We start from the raw sequence: 8795 nt of genomic DNA on the forward strand, positions 1-8795 counted from the left end.
TTTCGTAACCATAGAGCTTAAAGTTTTGTTTTGTTTTGTTTTTACGTCAGTGTGTGTGCCTGCGCGTGCGTGAGTTTGTGCGCGCGCGGGCGTGTGTGCTAGAGTGGAGTCAGGCTGAAGTTCACAGACGCAGACCAAACACGATTTGCACTCACCGCCGCGTCTCAACTTGGCCCATTTAAACCGCGGAGGCTCGGCGGCAGCCAGCAGTAGAGGGGGGCCCGCGATGGACGACGCCATGTAGATTCATATGAAGGACCAAGTTTTAGCATTGAGAATGTGACAAGTGTGAGTTCGACTTGCAGGTTGATATAAATCATCATATTCCTTGCTGACACATTTAAAAACGCGGGCTGTGTTTTAAATGCATTTATTTTTCAACCAATGAGAATAAATACGTGGACTGGCTCACAATGTCAGACAAAGACCTGCGCCTTTGTCTTCGTACAGGGGGAAAAAGTACTTTGATGGTCCATTCTCAACAAATTTAATCTGAAGGGTCCACCCACTCATGAAAAATGTAGGAATATATAACATATAGCATAGTTCCTTGGCACCAAACAGCCACGAGATGGCACAATTTTTGTCTAAATTTAGTTCCTTAATTCACTTCAACATAGTTCATTGGACGTAAGATGCCACAACATGGCTTGTTTTGCTTTTTTTCTGATTACATTGCAAGGAAAGACATTTTCAGAAGCTAATGGAGGGCTTTCACCGCCCCAAAAAACTGTCATAGGTACATTCGTAAATGCTGAACCGTGAATATCTGTATTCTGGTGACAGTTGTATACATTATTTTGGATCACACACAGTAAATTTTTTAGAATACTTTTTATTCTAAAAAACTATTCACAGCAAAAATTTAACGCTGAATTTGATGCTGAATATTTTACTCTCAAATTTTACATGACCTGCAAAAACGATTCACAATTTTTCCTTGGCTTCAAAACTAGTATGAGTTATAAAAACGCTAATGATCAAATGCAGTTGATATATAATGTAATTACCCTAATAGCTAGCATATAGCGTAAATTATTTTTACTTTCCCTCAAAATAATAGTCAGAAAAAAAACTAACAAAAAAAATTTATTCACCTGTTGACTCTTGGTCATCCAGTTCATATATTTCACAAAGATTTAATAAAAGCAACAAAAACCTTTTAAATAACTTAACCTATGCCATTAGGCCTATTGATGATGGATTATCAGGGTTCTTCCATAGAACGTCTGAGGTATAAGGAACAACAACTGACGGTTTCATTTCAAATGTGTTTCTGACAGCAAAAAAAGAAAAAAAAAAAGAAAATATTTTTTTTGGGGGGAGGGGGGTTGCCTTTTCTTCCCTTACAGTGCCAAATGCGAACAGAACCGTAATCTCAAAACTCATTCATTTACAGAGACATATTTTTCAATCCCAGGTACGTAATTTTAAGTCTTTTGCATTTCTTCTTTTTTTCACATGGGAGGGTCTGAAAATGGCTGCCATTGAAAGAGTTTAAAAATAATTCAGATAGATGTTTAGCTGTAACTTGTGGTATACTGTTATGACTGGCCCGTAACAAGTGTGACACCCCTGCTTTACATTGATTTCAACAAGTACTACAAGTGTGGCTCTCATTGTAATAAGAGGGACAGCGTTATTAAGCTCAGCTGAAGAGGCAATTATAGGACGACATGCTTTTTGAATCATCAGCTCAATAATTGAATTGCATGAGCAGGCAAAAACATCCAGTCCTACAAACATTCCGTTTCATCTGTGTTCCTCAGCCAGTTGCATTTCTCTCAGGCCAAAAGCAGGTGGAACTGGAGAACAGTTCAGAAGGAACGGATGCTCAGATGAGTTCTTGCACTGCTGGAAGCACGTTGCCTCAACCTGGGAAGAACATTTGGTGAGAGCACCTTCTCTCTCCACTTTGCGCGGGCACGTTGCCCTGAGCTCCAGGAGCTCCTGAGCAGGTCCACATCTGACCCCCATCAGTGGAGAACCACCCAGGTGGATTCCCCTCTGACACATGGTATAGCCATTGGAGCAGCAGAGGTGGGATCCAAAGTGCTGTGTGTCCGGGGCCCATAAATCAGACCAAACAGCCTCTGACACACACACAGGAAGGAGGCACGCTGCACCGCAGGCGGACGCGTTGCTCGGGAGGGCCAGAGACCACATCGTGGCCAGATCTGGTAGAAGGCCCGCAGCCAGAACCGGGCTGGCAAAACCACTGCAGACATTAACAAAAACACATGCCTGCTACCACAGCAAAGATGAAGACAGACAAGTCTTCCTTTGGACCGCGCAAGCGGTGACGTGTCGAGCCAAAGGTGGGAAGAGATCAGAAAGAGGCACAAATCAGAACGCATGCGGCTTGAAGAATGAAAGCAGATATATTTGGATATAAACAATAATGTCACTTCCCTCGTTTATGAGTGCACTGAACAGTAGCACTAACATAAATCGCGACTCGCTGACATTTATGGTGTCTGTGTGTGTGTTTTGAAGCAGTCATTTCTAGGAAGAGGAAGACTTACACATGAGAAGCTTTGAGGTTCTCCCGCTATCAAACCAACCTTTACCCAAATGTCAAAGCGTCGTCACGGAAACTTTAGTTGAAGCGGCGGGCCCATCACGAGAGGCGTGCTGAAAGCAGTCGGAAAAGGGAGCCCCCGTGCCCACTCACACACACCCACTTCATGTCCCAAGTTGTGACTCATCCTGGAGGGGTTCCCCGAACCTTTACAATGTCAACGCTTCAACTTTCACATCTTCAGCCATCGCTTAAACTCATTGCAGACTTTTCCATCGCTCTTTCTGCTGTTTGACATAAAGGGAAAACTTTGCTTAACCTTTACCTCTACCAGAAGAAAGAACACGAAAAAAAAAAAAAAAGTCTCTGCTTTTACAACAGCATGGAAGGAATACAGAAGACTCCAACGGTGTTCAGCAGAGCGCAGTACTCGGCCAACGCCAAATGTTCCCCAATCCTTTCGGCAGCAGTAATGCTCGACAGCTCCTTTGTATTGGATTTGGTGGTTTCATTTAAATGAACATATATTGACACACGCCAAAATAATGATGAGTGCTGGCATATGACGCACAACACACTGGACTGACTCAACAGAACTATACAATGGAACCGCCAAAAGGTAACTAAAATATGCTCCACGATCGTGCTTGGCTTCTTAATTGTTCTTATTTCAGAAAAAAGACGAAATTTGAAATGATGAAAAATAAAACACAGTTCCAGAGTTACCATGGTAAAATCTTTAACTGTACAAGCATTGTATTGCTCAAGTAACATTAGTCATTCTTCACAGAAGATAAACACTGCGACGTCGATGCAAACATTCATAAGGCAAAGTTAAAGTGGTTGTTTTAAAGAAACAATGCACTATTGTCTTTGTTTTCTGTTTAGTTTGACAGAAAACATCATCTGGGAGTGTTCATAGCTTGATGTCATGATTTGTGTTTTGTTTATTTGGTTTTGATTGGATTTAGTTGATGGTAGTTGTTTTTTCCCCGTGTCCTTTTGTTCATGACTTGGCTATGACGATAGATTTTGTGCCCAACTGTTCTCGACAATCCCGTTCGTCCCTTGGATGCCAATCGGCTCTCTCATTCACTCGGGTCTTGTCCAGGTGTTCCTCATTGTCTCGTCAGTTTGTTTTGGTCTTAGTTCTAAAGTTTTGTTCTGTTTTTGTTGGATTGTTGCTTTTGTTGTTGGTTGTCTTTGTTCCTGTTTGTTTGTTGCTTTGAATCTTGTTTTTGGACTTTTGTTAATTTTGCATTTTTGACATAGGCACGTACATTTTGTTCTTGTAAATTTAAATTCCCTTTTTTTTTTGATAGCACTCTTTTCTTGCCTCCGCCCACTGAGGTCATCAACCACACAAAACCGTTTTTGAACAACTGTTCACGATCTTCCGAACCACATAACACTCTGGTGCTATAACTCTTACCTAGATTAAAAGAGGCAAACCTTAAATAAAATTTGTTGGTGGAATGTGATGCTCATTTCTTTTCTTTTGGCCGTGTGGCACGACCAGGAGAATCCAAGCAATCCAGTTGATCTATGTTGCTGAGTGTGCATTGGTTGTGAAGTTTTGTAATGAATTATGGATGATGATCAGTTGTCAGTGGGATTTATAACATTGGTGTTGGAAGAGAAATTGGAACAAAACGAAGGGAGGACAGCTGCAGTCTGATAGTGACTGCTTTTGAATATATAATTCTTAAAAAAAAATAATTCAACTGAGTAAAATGGTTTCATATGACTGAAGTCTGCGAAGGACATGCGAAAAGAAAGTCTGAAGTGCTTTGTTTACAAGTCCATTGCGTTTCCTGTCCGTCCATCAGCAACCCCCCTGCTGCGGCCCCCCCGCCTCTGCCGTTACTGGCAGCGGCGCGGAGCCGCAACGCTGCCGGCGGGGGAGAGAGGTAATAAATAACCCGGGGAGAGAAGAGGAGACCGGCGGAGACCGGCGGGCGGTGCACAGTCTGACCTGACAAATACTCACTGGAAAACCATCAGAGGGCTGGAGCCCACCCCGGGCGCTTGGAGCCACTCTTTCAGACATGAGCTGCAAAATATATAGCTGGCTCGGCCGGAAAAAGACAGAAGCGTCGCCATGCCCCCCTCCTCTTCCACGCCACCCCCCACCCCAGTCTCCACTCACACACCCAGAGACACGGCCAGAGTAATTAACTATTTAAAGCACTGAATCAATTCGCCACTCTTGAGCAAAAAAAAAAAAATAAAAACTGCTGATCTTCTCAAATGCAAGTAGCCAAAAGCTGTTGAGAACGAAAACTTTTTTTTCCTGTTTCTGTTGCGTTAGTTCCTTAATTTCATTACTTAAATTCTTGTTCCCCAAATTTTCTTTGTTAAATTAATTCACAGAACCATCCAGATACAGTGGACATTCTCTGCTAATGTACTGCCAATACTTTTTTTAAATTATTATACAAGCACACACATGCGCGCAGGCACACACACACACCTACACACACATTGACACATACACACGTACATACATTTTACAAGCCACTTATAACGAGGGTCGTGGGCGCGGTATAGCCAATCCTAGCTGTCTTTGAGTATTTGACGGGGTACATCCTGGACTGGTTGCCAGCCAATCGCAGGGCACAAAAAGACGAACAACCATCCGCACTCACAAACACACCAAGGGGCAATTCAGCGTGTCCAATCAACCCACCATGGATGTCTTTGGAATGAGGAAGGAAACTAGAGTACTAGAGAAAACCCATGCAGGCACAAGGAGAACATGTGAACGCCACATCTATCTTGCCACCTCAACGTAAAAAAAAAAAAAAATGAGCAAAGTTGATTTAGTTCCAGAAAAATAGCTTCAATGTTCACAATTTGTTCATGCTTTTTCTTTTTTTTTTTTAAATTTGCAGTACTAGAAGAAAGTGTAATGGCACATCCAGTAAAGTAAGTGGCAATAGCGCTTAATTTTTTTCATGAAAATTGATGAACTTCAAATCATTTCTGTTACAGAATAAAAAAAAATTATTCTTTGTTGTAAGTTGATCTGTATTCATCTATTTTTCTTGAGATACAATATTATGCAGAGGTGTCCTGATAAGATTTTTATAGACCAATGGTAGTCAGAAAATGTTTTCTTCTTCCTCATGAAGCACTGGGCTAAATGAGGGTTCTAAATTGTCCACAAGTGTGACCGTGAGAGCGAATGGTTGTTTGGCCATGTGTACCTTGCGATTTACTGGCGACCAATCCAGGATGTCTCACTAAACATAAGATGGGAAAGACTCCAGTTGATGTGAGACCCTAATGAGGACAAATGGAATGGATTATTAAATGTTCACTTAATTCAGTGTGTACCTAAAATGTGGTTGTCCATGAGGGTACAAGAGAACAGCTGAAAGTGCGGCTGGTGATTAGAGGTGGAGAACAAGGAAGTGAGCGGTGTGAAGAATGATTGTGTGCGTGTGTGTGTGACAAGAAAGAAGAGACTTTCGACATATTGTATTGTTTACAAATTAACGGAAAAAAAATAAGAAGCAACATCTCAGCACCTCAGTCGAGATTTGACAGCAATGATTCTCCAAGTGTGTTCCACTCATGTGGTACTTGAACGAATCAATGCGCAAGTAGTACAGTTCAGTTGCTGCTAACTTTTCAGTACATGTTTTCAGGTGTGAATAGTATCATTAGCCAGACTTAAAATTATGAACAAACATTTACACCTTTGCGCTGGCAAAAAAAACAAAAAAAAACTGAGTGGTACACACATACTGACGCGTGGAGCAAATTTGAGCATTTTCTCTACATTGTGATGAAAGTCAGCGAAGGGCCTGCTTCTCTGATGTTGCTGAAAATTAAAATCATCTTTGTGGCGGTGTGTTAAGAGTGATTTTGCTTCTCTGATATGCTCTGAAAACAGCCAGAGTCGAATTTACAAGCATATCTTTATGCATGTGTGGTCAACACAGAGTTTGGCCAAGCCACAGATTCTCAAATCGTGATGTGGATCACTAGCCAATTCGGGAGTGAAAATGGCTCTCCAAGTGAAAATTACTGGTGAAAAAAATATTTCCATGTAAACACTGAAAATGGAGGACATTGTAGAAATGTTATGAAATGCAATCCAATCCAATTGGCAGATTTGTGTCATTCATTTTCTTCTAATATTTTTCTCCTTTCATTTGCTTGAAAAAGTCCACCTCACCAAAAATGGAGCAGCCTTGGAGAAATTTGAGCGAGAAAGTTGGCGGATTTGGTGAGTATATTGACTTGTTTACAGATGAACTTTCAAAACAAGATAGCATTTAGCATTGCCATGTTCAAACTTTATATTTTTCTCTTGCCAGTGGAGAAGGAGCGGCTACTCCTCTTATCGCTTGAAGCATAGATACCACTTGAACGAAAGCACGCGAGACATGCGGGGCAACACGACATTTCATGCTCGGTGTTAAACTCGCATAATAGAAATGACACTATTTCTCTGTCATCCACATCACCACTGGTGAGCATTTTGAACTAATAAGACAATAAAACATGCTAACGCTGGAGAAAAGTACGCTGGAGTGTTTTCGCATTAATCTGCCCACTAAACATAAACTTCTGGTGATTTTTTTTTTTTGTTCTGTTCTATTGGCATTTTTTCCCAAAAAATATTTCACAAAAAGATAAAAGCAAATGAATGGACTAAAATGAGGTCTAATGAAATGATCTCCCTGACTTGTATGATAACGAGGAGACAAAAATGTTTGCGCTTTGGTATTTGAAAGATATTTAAAGCCAGGAAGATAAGCGGTGAGTGCACTGGACATATATGAAGCTAATTACCAGTTTGGACTGCATATTGCAATGTTTGAGTCACGTGAGCTCGCTTTGATAATGTATTTGTTTCCGCAGAGAAATCCAAAGGTATACTTTCCCAGTTTTGCTTGGTCGTTGTCACGTAAACAAGATTTTTGTTTTTCAATAAAACAGGTCCATCACGTTGCACCAACAAAGTTCTGAATTTGAGAGCTGTTGAACACGGGTAACACTAGATCAGTGAGGAGGCTGTAAGAGGAGGCGGCGGCGGCGGGAGGGGAGTGGGGGTGGGGGTGGGGGTGGGGGGGTCACGGTGTCGTGCCGGCGCCCTGAGCCTCCCCCGGCGGATCCGAGAGGTCAGGCGGCTGTCTGTGATCCCACACAGCGTCCTTTTCCACTTGGGATTTATTTTCTTGCTGGATGGGCAGGCAGGCGGCCCATGAGGATTCTCATTTTAGACCAGCAGTCTGTAGCTGTCAACGCCAGTCGACAGAGGCGAGCGGACACCCGACCCCGGGTATCCTCCCTCAACACCCCTCTTTTGACTCCCTCTCACGCACGCACGCACGCACGCACACACCATATGTACCGCTCAAGCACACAAACATGCACACACACGCACTTTAATTGTGATATTGCAGCATACATGATACTATATTGAATGTTTACTTTTAAACGGTGATTTCACGACATTATAGTTCCATAATAAAGCTGTCCAGTCAGGTCTCTGTAGCCCCCCAAAAAATGTGCGCGTCTCCTCCCCTGCGCTGTTAATAATTTGTGCTGTAAAAGATAGCATGCCTCTCGGAGTTTGTGGGAGTTATTGGCACAGTATTCCCCACCATATTTGTGCGAGGCAGTGATAGAAACATAAATTATTCCTTATCTCTTCTACAATCCATTTTTCAAAGGGTTCGCTCCATGTTTGAAGGGTAGCAACAGCCACAGTCCAGATAGTAGGCTACTTCGAGAGAACAGAGGTGGTGATTTCAAACACCAGGATGAGAACACAATGCATTGATTGCAAATCTATTTCAATACTAATAAAGCACATGGGCCAAAACAAAACAAAAGTGAACATTGGCGTGAGGTCCGAAAGATCCAAGCAATAAGAACATTCGTACCTCAACCGAGGCATGACTTTTATTTTAGCCTCTAAAGACATACAGTATCCCTGCCAAAACTGTTCTGCTTTGAATATAGGGACAGGTCAGAAACCAAATCAGATCTAAGCCGCATTATGCTTTGGCACAAAATGCAATTCAACATGGAAAATCCCATTTAATGTTTTGATGTTTGCAAAAATATGTATGATTCCGCAGACTGTTAATATTGAGGAGCTTTTTGCCATAATCACTGAATTATGAATGGATAAATCTAACAAAATTCAAAGTGGCCACCGTCTCGCATTGTCTTTGAATATTTATCACTTTTGTAAACAGTTCAACCTTGCCAGTTTTCTTTCTCGTTTAATTAGCATTTTGTTGCTTGCAAA

The sequence above is a fragment of the Idiotropiscis lumnitzeri genome, chromosome 3, assembly GCF_059441095.1.
Source record: "Idiotropiscis lumnitzeri isolate Australia: NSW breed Sydney's pygmy pipehorse chromosome 3, RoL_Ilum_1.0, whole genome shotgun sequence".
Classification (NCBI taxonomy): domain Eukaryota; kingdom Metazoa; phylum Chordata; class Actinopteri; order Syngnathiformes; family Syngnathidae; genus Idiotropiscis; species Idiotropiscis lumnitzeri.